Source organism: Centruroides sculpturatus, unplaced genomic scaffold (genome assembly GCF_000671375.1).
Source record: "Centruroides sculpturatus isolate CEXI.00-Female unplaced genomic scaffold, Cexi_2.0 scaffold148, whole genome shotgun sequence".
Lineage (NCBI taxonomy): Eukaryota > Metazoa > Arthropoda > Arachnida > Scorpiones > Buthidae > Centruroides > Centruroides sculpturatus.
The window spans coordinates 387,473-402,452 of NW_019384359.1; the positions used below are offsets into that span (position 1 = coordinate 387,473).

The 14,980-nt window shown below is 25.6% G+C and overlaps 1 long non-coding RNA gene across 1 annotated transcript in view; it reads left to right on the top strand.

Annotated features, from left to right (window-relative positions):
* Positions 1-1,908: 1,908 nt before the first annotated feature.
* The window catches only part of LOC111640418, a 55,815-nt gene continuing 42,743 nt past the window's right edge, over positions 1,909-14,980 (top strand). The window contains exons 1-2 of the long non-coding RNA XR_002759269.1: positions 1,909-1,981; positions 2,057-2,198. This is a non-coding gene — a long non-coding RNA (uncharacterized LOC111640418). The remainder of the gene's footprint in view (positions 1,982-2,056; positions 2,199-14,980) is intronic.

The following is a 14,980-nucleotide window of genomic DNA, read 5'->3' on the forward strand; positions in this document are numbered from 1 at the left end:
TGTTATGAGATTTTGTTATAAAAACTTTCTAAATTTTGAACTATCGAATGACAAAACCTTTAATTTTGAGAGTAGTAATCAGTTTCATAAAAAATTGCAAATGCTAATAACATATAACATCATTAAGTCTGACCCCATTCGAGACATAACACATGACCTTTCTATCTCTCCACCCCGTCGATCTTTCACCACTAAAATTTAATAGCATCAATGCCCCTTATAAACAAACTGATGCGCCATTTAATCTTTATCCCATCCTGAGATTTATTTCACTCTCCGCCCTGTGGGCACTGAGAGGGTCTCTTTTAACAAGCCTATTATGGGTTTGACCAGGCCCACGATGGAGTGGCCGGGTGGTGAGGGACGGGGCCCGACATATCCTGAGATATCAAAAACGAAAGAGATGCCAACACACAAATACATACACATACATACATAACTAAGAAACTTTTTTTAAGTTTTTTGTTCAGAAGGTTTCAAAAGGTGGAGATTTTAAAAAAAAGATACATGAAGAAAAACGCCGAAACCACAACTAAATTGCAAAACACTGTCACGAAAAATTAGTAACTATTCAACAGATACAATTCGGACCCGCCAAAAGTTTTTGACAAATTCATGGAACCTTATAGTATAATAAAAGTAAAAGATTACAAACGCTACAAGTTGGAAGATAGGTGAAAGATAAATTCCTTTCATTACCTGTTCCAATTCAAATTTTGTGAAACCGTTTTCCCTCAGAGACTGATCGTTAGGAAAGTATGAATTTGGGGCGAGGGTCCCAAAGATCCGAGAGTAAAAAAAATTGTGCGCGCTTAGAAAAGGAAAGACGGGAAAAGGAGAACTAAACACTGATAGACCAGACAGTTCTGATGTGAAAGTGGACGTTATCTTGCTATTCTTATCTTTTGTACTTTCAAAACCCATATATACAGTATATACAAGGTCTTATAAAACTCTGAAAAGTGTTTAGAATGCTTTACTCTTTTCTACTTTGCTGTTTAATAAGAAACTATAGATGAATCCCGATTATTCGAGTCTAGATTAACCGGGTTCCGCATTATCCGAGGCTAACTTGTAAGTGAATACTTTTCTACACTACACAAAAAATCTAAATAAAATATTATATTATTAATACAGAAAATAAAATTAATTAATCTTCTTATCTAGAATTAGTAAAAACATGCTGAAAACTGTTATAAAAAATTCTGTTATCACCTCTAATATTCACTAAACATAGAACTTTTCTTGGATTAGCTACTACTGTCGCTAATAATATTGATATTTGATTACTGCTTTCAAGAATGTATTTCGTTGTGTATACATTTACATAGTCTGTTGGAGAGTTGACAGACATACTAATGTTAGTGTTAGAGTGATCAGTTTTACGTTGTTATGCAAAAATTGCAATATATAAATAGAGCATTCAAGTTTTGTTAGTAATGACAATTCTTTGTTGACTTTAGTGAAGATAAAAGTTAAGTTGTTCTCTAAGCATCATTTCTAGACAGGACAACACTATATATATATATATATATAGTGTCGTCCTGTCTAGAACAGTTTCCATATTCCCTTGATGGAACTTAATCAATCTTTAATTGGTACGAATGTTGTAAACAACAGTAAGCTGTTTTTCCATCTTGTTAGAAGATTATTAACAGTTTGATGGCCACGGAACATAAAAAGCATCCACCGAAACGGCAAATAAGTTCCTAAGCTTGAACTGATATAACCACTAAAAGGTTTCAAATACGATAAATGCATTTAAATCGGTCAGTCCACACTCCACAAGGAAAGTAACCCGGGTTAACTGAGATCACCAACTGGGTCGACAGTAAGGAAAAATAGAATGGTTTTCATTGATCGGAAGAACTAGACGTTTTAAGAGAGATTGCGTATAGAAAGAGGGCCAGAAAGAGAAGGAAGGAGAAAACAGGAAGTTATATGCTCTTCCGAATTGTTATGCTATCGTTGACATAATAATGTAAATAGCCTTTATATAGTATTCTAAATATATGTAGATAGCCTGAATAATTCTTAGATATTTTGCTTCGCCAAGTTATGGAGATAGGAGAATATGGGAATAATCGACCTTTCTTCAGAAGAGGTATTCAGTTTGAAGATAGCAGGTCAGATTCTGGACATTTGGAAGTAGGAATCACGAGGGGAACAAAACTACAAAGAAAGGACTTTGTAGAAAAGTAAGTCAACAAGCAGGCAACGAAACTATCTTGAATTTGAAAAGATTGAAAGTACTATAGTAAATAATATCTCAGAATTCTGATTTCTATGTTATAATTTTACTTTAAATTATGAAATATTAAGCAGTTTTATCCTCGCGAAATTTTAAAATATAACAATTTCATTTTTGTCAACTTAATAGAATGTAGTTATTGGAAGGAATAAGCAGCATCACTATAATAGAAAATTAAAAACTTTTTCATTTAAAAATATTTATTTTCTGTATTGTAGTTTATTTTAATCTGGATTCTTTGGCCTCAGTCAGTAATGAAAATCCATAATATCAAGACTTAAAATATTTATTTTCTGTATAGAAGTTTATTTTAATCTGGATTCTTTGGCCTCAGTCAGTAATGAAAATCCATAATATCAAGACTTCATATTTCTATTATATTTGCAATGCTATATTGTGATTTCTATTATCAAGTAAAGATTCCTTTTAGCTTTTATCATCATCTGTGCTTAATTTTTTTTTTTTTTTTTTCTTAACACTTGNATTAAATTAATTTTTGAATAATTACTACATTAATTATCATCAACATCATTGTCATTTTTATCATCGTTAAAATGAAAAACAGGATTAATAAAAGAAAAAAAAAGTATAAAATCCTTTTGCTTTGATTATATTCGCTAAATTCAATTATTCTTTGTTTCTCTAATTACGTTCAAAATAATCCTATTTATCAAATGCTACTTCAACGTGATGATTGATTATTATCTTAATATATGCAACAATTTATTACTTATATTGTCATCTGGATTTTGATAATTAAATATTTATTTTTTGTTTAAAACTGTTTATAATGTGTGAACTTAAAAACGCTTTAACATTATAAGAAAATTTATTTTTCTGTCACTTCAAAATTTGTTTCTTAAAAGAAGTAATATCTTTTTTTGGAAGTCGTACAATGAAAAGTCCGAAAATTTTGTCTTTAAACAACGTCATAAAAATATATGCAAATTAAATTGGAATTGCTTTAGTGCAATATCTATTTTTATAATTCCAACTCTTTCTCTTAATTTTTTCATTATATTAATGGTTCAGTAATCACTTGATCCAATTGAATCAGATTATAGGCTACTTTATTTACAAAAAAAAAATTAAAAAATAAAATGGAATTCAATTTATTCTGTTTTTTAGTTTGTCGAAGGAATTCAATCTGAGTTTATCAATCTCTATTCTACACTTTTCTATAGTAGGACAATAGCTAGTCACTGATGAGACATTCCAACAGTCTGTACAATATACTCTATATGAAGTTTAAACAGCCGTAAAAATGAAAACAATCAATAACTCTGAAACTGGTAAAGTTCTAATAAACTTTTTTCGTTAGTTTCCCGTAATTTTCTTCTATATCCTTCAATAGTATCCTTCAAAATAAATGGTACATTAAGAACAACTCGGCCATTTAATTTTATCCTATTTAGTCTAGCAGTCACTGAATGGATTTGTAATACTTTTATCATTCTTCTCTAATTTTTATTTATTCTAAATATTTTAGCATGTTGAATTTGATTGAAAATCTTCTGTATTTAGTTTTACTGTTTTTTTTTAAATAATTTTTTCTAATAAATTAATTCATCAAATGCAGTCTGTTTAATTAAATTTACTTATGAATAAGTAGGTTATTCTGAAATTTATTCGAATAATCTAAGTTATTAAGAAGGAAGAATTTATAACAACTATTTATATCTATATTTACATAATTAACTAATTTTATAACTGTGAGATGTTTAATTTTAAATGAATACAATTACTCACACTATTTTTGATACATATAATTAATGTTAAGTAGCTAAATATTAAATATTACATTTTATCATCAGTAATAAATATAAAATGTGAATGTTAAATTACACTCGAAAATGGGTTTATGTATGTATAATGGGTATTATTTTTAGAATGAATGTCTACAGTTCGAAACAAGAAATAAATAATGACAGAATATGCTAATTTATGTTACTACTAACAACAATTATTTTAAAGTTATCAAAGTGATTATTCTTAGTTAATTATTAGCATGTAAAATATGTGCCAACGAGTTTTACACTCGAATATTATTATTAAAATTTACAGTGGAACATAGCGTATGAGTCTTACGTTCAGAAACATAGTGGAAACGTTCAAAATAGGCTATAGTAAGTGTTATAGATGAATATTTCTTCACATTATTTCTAGTAATAATATTTTACTTAAAATTTAAATATATCGCTATTGATATATTTTCAAGTAGCCTAATTGAATTTTACCTAAAATGTCAACAAACTTGAATCAGTCTCATCTATTAATAATAAAACTTTTAAATTAATATTACTATATATAATTACATGTTCTAAAAATTATAAAGATCTTGCCTTAATTTATTTTGTCTTAATTTGTCAGTTGTAAATCCATACTTTCAGTCAGTTTCATATTGAATTTTGATATAATGTAGTATCAGTATTCGTTTTAAATTAAGCATTTTTACAAGCAATATTTAAATCGGATTCTGTCCTATTTCTTTTAAAAATTCAAAATATTTCTAAATATTAATATAAATATTTATTAGAAAATTTTCAGATTGATATTAGTTTAATAGACTTTTTTATTATAATTATTTATAATTTCATATTATCTTTTGTTAATATAATAATAATAAAAGAAAGCAAATAAATATTCCCTAATATATATGTTAAACATAAATTTTATTTTTTAAGAATATCATTTGAGTAACATTTCTATTTATGCGTGGTCTGAAGTAGAAAGATCTAAAAATATTCAGTTATTTTGCCATTTTGGGAGAATTTTAATTTTTGTAAGCGTAGATTATTTAACTTGTTTTATTAAGAAATTCTTTTAAAATTAAATAGCTTTAATTATCACCTAATTAAAAAGATTTATTTACCATCCTTTTTCCTGAAATGTATTAACACTTTGGTTAAATTGATATTGCTGTTTTATAAATTAACTAAAAAATTTTTTGCTTAGGAAAATCAATAGTAAAAGCATATTAACTAAAATATCTATTTCAAAAAGCTTCGTAAAAGAGAAAATAATTTTAGTAAAAAAATCAGTTTTTACTCTAATAAAAACCATATTTACATTAAATTAATTTTTGAATAATTACTACATTAATTATCATCAACATCATTGTCATTTTTATCATCGTTAAAATGGATTAATAAAAGAAAAAATATATATATAAAATCCTTTTGCTTTGATTATATTCGCTAAATTCAATTATTCTTTGTTTCTCTAATTACGTTCAAAATAATCCTATTTATCAAATGCTACTTCAACGTGATGATTGATTATTATCTTAATATATGCAACAATTTATTACTTATATTGTCATCTGGATTTTGATAATTAAATATTTATTTTTTGTTTAAAACTGTTTATAATGTGTGAACTTAAAAACGCTTTAACATTATAAGAAAATTTATTTTTCTGTCACTTCAAAATTTGTTTCTTAAAAGAAGTAATATCTTTTTTTGGAAGTCGTACAATGAAAAGTCCGAAAATTTTGTCTTTAAACAACGTCATAAAAATATATGCAAATTAAATTGGAATTGCTTTAGTGCAATATCTATTTTTATAATTCCAACTCTTTCTCTTAATTTTTTCATTATATTAATGGTTCAGTAATCACTTGATCCAATTGAATCAGATTATAGGCTACTTTATTTACAAAAAAAAAATTAAAAAATAAAATGGAATTCAATTTATTCTGTTTTTTAGTTTGTCGAAGGAATTCAATCTGAGTTTATCAATCTCTATTCTACACTTTTCTATAGTAGGACAATAGCTAGTCACTGATGAGACATTCCAACAGTCTGTACAATATACTCTATATGAAGTTTAAACAGCCGTAAAAATGAAAACAATCAATAACTCTGAAACTGGTAAAGTTCTAATAAACTTTTTTCGTTAGTTTCCCGTAATTTTCTTCTATATCCTTCAATATTATCCTTCAAAATAAATGGTACATTAAGAACAACTCGGCCATTTAATTTTATCCTATTTAGTCTAGCAGTCACTGAATGGATTTGTAATACTTTTATCATTCTTCTCTAATTTTTATTTATTCTAAATATTTTAGCATGTTGAATTTGATTGAAAATCTTCTGTATTTAGTTTTACTGTTTTTTTTTTTAAATAATTTTTTAAATTAAAAAATGTATTAATGTTCAGGCAATTATAATATATATTTTAGAAACTTCATTACTTAAGCTGTTATATTTAAATTTAATATAAAAATATAAATAATAAACATACAAATATTATTATATCAATTAATATAAGACTTAACCGTTTATATATTGTCTCCCTATTTCCAATGTGTATAAGCAAAGTAAATAGCAATTAACAATTTTTAAGAGATCTAAGTAAATTTCAGGCCACGTTTATTACATTGGGGCTACTTTCAGAAACGAAAGTGGAAAATATCACTTGGGAAATGCAAGTAAATAAAATGTCACGGGACAGGAACTCTAATATGTGAGGTAGCCAGATAGAATTAGAACACAATTTATGTTTACTTTAATACAAAATAAAATAAAATGTGCTTTCCACGGATCAATAAGTATGTTTATTTTACAGAAATATTACTTTTGAATTGTTAATAGATTGAATACTAAATAAACAAATTTTTCTTTTACTCGTCTTACTGACTTACATACTCTTAAAAAATTGTACAAAAGGTGTTTACATATTTAATATTTCTAAATTTTTGCGTATTTATTCGAATATAAGACTCAACCTAATTTTAGAAATGCTAAAACCTGAAAAAAACTGCGTCAAAATTCGAGTAAATGCGGTGTTTATTTAGAAAAAAAATTCAGAAAAAGATTTAAAAATTTATAATTTAACAAAATATAAATTTTTTTCATAAATGAAAGTATTTAATTTTAGTTCAGTAAATTAGAAATATTTCTTCTCTGGAGATTTATTCTTTGATTTTATATACGACTAAAAATTTTTATTCAAAAAATAAAATTCCATGAAATATTCTGTTAATTCAAAGGTAGTTATTTTAAAAAGTATAGTTTTATTTTTTAAGAATATTTTAAAATAATAACCTATTTTCAGTAATGTATTTATTTTTTTTAAATAAAATTTCTTCATTTTAAATGAAATTATCTTAAATTTAATGTTTTTTTAAATATTACTGAACATTTTTAATCTTTATTTTTTATTCGTCTTTTTACGGTTATATAAAATTTTATTTCGTAAAATTTATAAAGAAATATTAAAAAATAAACTTTTTTTATTTATAAGTTTTTGCTTCCAATTAATTTTTTTTACAAAATCGTGATTGCTAATTAAGATTTCATTAAAAAACAAAAAAAAACGATAATTTAATATAAAGTTGCCGTTTTTATTTGCGGTATTTAGTTTATCGAAGCTATTTAATTATATAAAAAATACAACATTATATTTACTTCATTGTTTTAAAGATTATATAAAAAATTACTAACGCAAATTATAAAAATTAATTAAAATTAATATAAATCTACTAAACGTATTCTAGTACACGCTTAAATATTATTCAAAGTAATCTTATCGAAATCTTTGCAATAATAAAATTCAGGATTGAAATCTTTTTAATCTCTGGCATATAAAGATCCTTAGAAGAATGATATATGGGTCGTATATTATCGATAAAATCTTGATAGTCAGCAATAGAAAGTTAAATTACAAATAGGATGAATTATATCTTCTGATATCGTTTTTAACGTAATTTAACTTTTCATCTGTAATTCTGACTATGTCCTTCTCCTAATATGGCAACTAGATCAGATAGAAACATGATACAAGAGGATGCGAGATAATTATTCTGTAAAGGAAAGTAAAACAAAAGTCTAGAAATTTCGGTTATTTGCTCAGCTTCCGAGAAAAATTCGTTTAAAATTTTTTCTTGCAGTCATTTTCGAAAAACGTGAGTAACAACTCAATAACCAATATCAAAAAGATTTCACGAACAGATGCATCGCTTTGTGGTGATACTATTTCTTTCGCATGTCTTCAATGCAAATACTGTATCAAAATATTCGATTGAGCCATCAGAGAAAAATATTCAAATAACTTTTTCTGCTGGTCATGATTCATTGATTTATTAACTATAGAAAAGTATTACTGCTATTCTTGAATTTGAACATAATCCGAAATTTTATGGAGATGTTTGTCACTGCATGTAAGATATTTTCGAGAATTTATTTTGAAATTATTCATAACTTATGGTCATAGAACTGCCTTCTGTTATTGCTTGTCGATTTTTCATTTATGCCAGTGATGAGCAACCTTTTCTGTATGCGGGCCGTAAGTAAACTTCATAGGCTTCCGGAGGTCCGCATACATTTTTTTATATAGTTGCAGGTGTTAAATTTAAACCTGCTGAATACCACTTACTACATAACTACCAGTATACTAGGTACGAAACTAATATATGATAACGATGTGCAGACTTGTAATACATAGTTTATTCTTTTCTTTTCTTTAGTCGAGTTTAGTTTGAATGTTCTTTGTCGTCAACATCGGCTTAATTATGGTCGAATAATTGCACGAGGCAAAAAACGGAAAAATAAAATACCGTTTCCGAAGCCCAGGAGCAGCATATTAAGACCTGAAGGGTTGCTCGTGACTAATTTATTCTTTCTAGAAATTACGACGACAAATTTAAAATGCTGCATTCTAACCTTGCAACAAGATAAAACACCAAAACCGCGAAAGTTACTCTAAAATTTCATGATATAAATCAATTGTTGTGTGTTAAGAAATTTCCTTTTATACACTAAAGTTACAATTAATAATTGTAAAGTAATCACTGATTATTGTTGGAGTTTGTACTTTACTTTTACAAAATTAGTGTTAGATTGTGTGTGTCTAATTATTGTACTGTAATTTGTTTTGAATTTAAATTTGTGATAAAAAATAATGTGCTGTATATATATATATATTAAATTTCTGTATTGAGTTCAATTTTTTTTGAAAAAACTTTGAATTTGAGAAAAGGAAAATAAAAAACGAATTTTTGTTCGAACGTTCCAAAACTTTCATTAGCTTTTTTTGAGTTATTTAACAGAAGAAACTCAATTTAAGTGATTTTTTCCTTTTCTGATTCGCTAAAATTTAAGAGACTGAATAATTATATTTAACAAAAATTTATCTTGTTAACATTATAATTTAGTTTTATCTTAATAATGTGGAAAATAAATTAATTCAAAAATGTCATATCAAACTATGTTCCTTTAGCTTTTTTGATGAAAATATATTTAGAATGTAATATGAATTCAAAAATTTAATAATTTTATTTAAATATAATAGAAACCACGATTTTCCGAATTATAGAAGAAAGTTTAAAACCATAACACATATTTCAAAATGATTTATTTCTGTTACCTTTTATCATTTAATTTCAATGTATGAGAAATAATATATATTAAAACTATTGTACAGTCCGTATTAGCTGTATAATAACTGCTGTAAAAATTATTCTTTTTATAATGCTAAATTCACTAAGGTATAAAATAGACTTTTTTAAAAGTGATATACCGTATAACTAAATTTTTTATATTCGTAATTTTTAATTCGAAATTGCCACGGTCGTCCGTTTTCTCCGAGGTAGCATTACCTCGGATAATCGGAGTTCTGTATTAAGAAAGCGTGTATGCCCTTTACAAATCATTATTGAGATGCTGAAGTTTATTCAAAATTAAATTCATTTTATAATAGAACTTTATTATAAACTATTTTGTCTTCTTCAATATAATTTATTCAATTCAGTTTGTAATTTTACTAACAAGATTCGTTTTATACTGTAAAATTAAAATAGTTATAACATTTTTCCACGTAAAAACACAATAAAAACTTTACTACCAGTTCAAAACTTTTTGTCGCTACATTTTATTAGAATAACTTTCTCAAATGATCATTTGTGGTTAGTGTAAGACGAAATATCCCTTGTTATTTGTTCCAATCTTATCAATAGTTTTTCTGTTTTATGTGGTCTGAAACAGTCTCTCGAACTTCATAATTTTTTACGAAAAATGCTTATTAGCAAACTTCAAGAATCGGTCCTCAACAACTGAAAAGACAATTAAAATTTCGACGATCTTATTATGCACGATTCTTATTTAGATGATATAGAGAGAAATAACATTAATAGAGTTATTACACGGAATATTCCAATATTCAATAGAAACTAATGGATCATTTTTAAGATTTTAGATATGTTTTTAATTTGATCATTGTTAAAGATTGTTTATTACTATATACACGACAATAAATAAAAATCAAATATATTTCAGAAATGTTTCATTACCTAAATGACATGATCATGAATTGTTAGCAATTAAGGTTTCAAGTTTTTTTATTTTGATNATTCGTTTTATACTGTAAAATTAAAATAGTTATAACATTTTTCCACGTAAAAACACAATAAAAACTTTACTACCAGTTCAAAACTTTTTGTCGCTACATTTTATTGGAATAACTTTCTCAAATGATCATTTGTGGTTAGTGTAAGACGAAATATCCCTTGTTATTTGTTCCAATCTTATCAATAGTTTTTCTGTTTTATGTGGTCTGAAACAGTCTCTCGAACTTCATAATTTTTTACGAAAAATGCTTATTAGCAAACTTCAAGAATCGGTCCTCAACAACTGAAAAGACAATTAAAATTTCGACGATCTTATTATGCACGATTCTTATTTAGATGATATAGAGAGAAATAACATTAATAGAGTTATTACACGGAATATTCCAATATTCAATAGAAACTAATGGATCATTTTTAAGATTTTAGATATGTTTTTAATTTGATCATTGTTAAAGATTGTTTATTACTATATACACGACAATAAATAAAAATCAAATATATTTCAGAAATGTTTCATTACCTAAATGACATGATCATGAATTGTTAGCAATTAAGGTTTCAAGTTTTTTTATTTTGATACTAATTAAAAGATGATAGAAAAATTTTTACGTTAGCATAAGATTTAACATTAATTAAATCTAGTTTTGTTTCTAATAAATTTTATCTGATTTATCGCTGAAAAAATATTTACCAGCAAAAAAATAAATTTTAAGATATTTTCTTTGTAATTTCGATTATGATATGTAAACTGAATTTATATCATAAAGTAGATATATCTCATAATAATAAAAACTAAACCAAGCAAACATTAAAACCCAATAATTTTTTGAAGTATTAACTATCTCAATTATTAGACTGCAATTTTTAAATTGCAGACCAATAATTGAGATAGTTAATACTGTACTGTCCTTCGTTAATCCCGGGAACGGGTTTATATAGATGAACATCGAGACCAAATATGGAAATCTTAGGGACCGAAGATCTTCGGTTAATCATATAAGAATTTCCGGCCTAAACAGGAAATCAAATGATTTCGATTCAAATTTTCTCCAGTACGGAGTTAGATAACTGGCATGATTCAACTGCTATTAGGAGAAGTATAATGTACAGGGGCACCACTAAAATGCAGATCAGATATGGAAAGCTTTTGAGCAGGAAACTCCGATAACCTGTACACGAACTTCTGGTCTAGATAGGAAGTCACGTGATATTTTAAAGTTAAAAGATCATTAAAAATTGTATCTCAGTATTATGGCAATGTCGTAATAAATAATTGGTCGTTCAGAAAAACATTTTGCTTACTAAATGACTTAAAGTAATATTGTTAACACAGAGTAAAATCCAGTATTAACACAAAGTTATATACTGAATTCAATGGCAACAGTTTTACTTTAAAAGTATTTGAAGATAGATATTATTTAAAATGTAAATCCATATTAAGTTATCGTAGTTATTGTAATAAATAAGGATAAATTAAAATTTGTATGTGTTGTTTTATAGCATTACTGAAACATCTAATTTTAAAATTTCCAAAATTAAATTAAGTTTGAAACAGTTTTAAGAGAAAATATAAAATAATATAAAATAATACTAAACTATTTTAACCAAGCTTGTATTTAAAAAATTTACATATTTAAGATCATTTATATACCACTAAGATTAAAACTATCTTTTTTTCTTACTATTTAATGAATTCAGTTATCACGATAAAAACCTTCATCTGATGAAGTATGCAAAGGCACGTTATATATATATAAAACGTTGACAACTTTTAGAAAGTTGTTTATTTCGCATTCTTACTATTATAAAATAGCCAGTAACTGTTTAGTTAGCACATTTTAAAGTCCGTGCAACCAGTTGTGTGCAACAAAAACTCCAAAACGCGATTTGCTCGTTTCTTTTCGTTCAATCAGCGAAAATAAAAAGTGGATCTTCAAACTTTATCCAATGAAATGGCAATTTTTTGTGCAATAAGCGAATTTTAGATCGAACATTAAATAGAATATAAAATACTACTAAATAATAAAATATTTTATTTACGTAATCTTTACGAATGATTTTCTATAAGAGAACAATACATCCTATAAAAATTTCTAATAATTTAATATTTTTAAATGAATTTCTTATAAATAAGGAATATAATCTTTATATTCCTTATTTATAAGGATTATAACAGATATCTAATTGAGGTCTAAATCCTCAATTAGATATCTGTTATAATCCTTATAAATAAGGAATATAATATTTATCGGTTTTATATTTCCTTATAACATATATTTTTAACGGTAAAAACTGGATTTTATGATCTTTGCATATAATGGAAACGTGCGTCATCAGTATGTTTGTTAGTGATCGTGACATGCACAGCAACCCCACAAAAACGTTGTTTGTGAGCTAAGACATTTATCTTGTTTCCGAGTTGAGAGTGAGAGGAACTAGACATTGTCAAAACCACATGTCTTACCTTTCTTTGATAGCTACTAATTCGATTCTTTTCTTTTTCGATGAATTATGTCTCAAAGTATTGTTTCTGATCTGAAACTTCTCACATAAATTCTCGATTAAAGATGCCAATAATTATCAATTATTTGGAAATATTGTTAATTATATTTTCAGATATTTAACAATTATTTGAGCATTTTAATTCGCAAGAAAAATATTCATGGCGTTATAACTAAAAGTAATATTTAAAAAGTAGAAACTTGTGTATTTAACTTAAAATTTAATAATAGATAAAGTTACATTAGTGTTTACACACGACGAATCCTTTATTTTGAAATTAGTAGAAGTTATTTTATATATTAAAAAAATTAATGTACAAACTTTTGCTTTAAATAGTTTTAAGTAATTAAAATTTTTCTTGTAATAGAAAAACAAACTAATGGTTAAAGCGTGACATGTCCTAAAAGTTTTTTTAAAACGTAATATACACTTTACCATAAAAATGCAGTTAAAATGCTTATTTTAAAAATTTAGTTACATTACATTTTTGTTTTAATGTATTACAAACTTAAGCATTTCGTAGTACAAAATTTCGTGACGAATCTTCACATACAACGGATAAAAATAAGTAATAATTATATAAATCTTGTTTATAAATCAACACTATAACCTGTCATCGATTTTTACCTACAATGTTTATTTTGTTTAAGCTGCTCAGGTCAATACTATTACAAATCGCACAACCAAGTCACATCACAACTTGTCTCTGTTTCCATGATTTATGAAGCGTGAACGTCGCAGCAGTCTTCATCCAGCGGACTTCTACTGGACTTTTTCGTTCTTTTGTTAGAATCTTTCTTTGGCTCGTTGCCATTAAACTATCCATCCCTTGTCGCCGCCGCAGATAGCTTTCATCAGTAAAGGGGAGTCATGTAGACAGAAGTAATTCGAATGGGCCATAAGCGAAAGCAAAAGAAAGTAATGGAGAGTAGTTAAGAAAGTTCAAGCATATAGTCCCACGCTAATAAAATATATAACTTTTAAACTATTTCGTTATATCAAAAGTTATAATTTGAATTTCTTGTAGTAGAAACCATAAAATTTTTCACGCATTAATTTAAATTAAAATATTAATACATTTATTTCATTACTACATTTATCTGGATGTAAATTAATAAAGTGCAGTAGACTTTTAATAATAAACAAAATAGTATCTTTTGATATACAAATTTACTACATTTCACGTATATTTAAAAATATATCTTTAACGCAAACTCAATAAAATATTTTAAAAATATAATCTTATATTATGCTTCAAAAATTTATTTAATATAAAATAAATTTTAGTTATAAATAACATTCTGACAAGTAAATAATATAAAACGATTTGTCATTTACGTGACAAGAAAAATGATAAACTAAGTATTAACATTGTTCACTCGGAACTGTTTTCTGGCCTTGTATCGCTTCCATAGTTTCTACATTAATAACTTTTTAAAGGGAAACTCTCGAGTTTTCTTAGGAGATTATAGGATAATGAATAATATATTTCAATCACGCGACTATTAATTAATAATCATGAAATTTATTAATTGTTAATCATTTGTTTTTATATATTATTTAATTTCAATATCAATCTTATTTCTTGACAATAACTGAACAAATTAATAATACTAATTTCTAATATATTTGAATATTTAATCATTTACAAAGTTTTCATAAATTGCATTTTCCGTCTATGTACACAAAAGTATAAATATATAAAATTTTATCTTCAATTTTTATATTATATTATCTTAAGTGAATAACTTAATTGTGTTATAATTATATGTTACGTTTGATACATTTTACAATAAGAGTAAAAGTATAATATATAATTTAAAAAAAATTGTCTTAAATGTAAAGTAAAAATAAACAAAATTTTATAATATTGGTTTTTT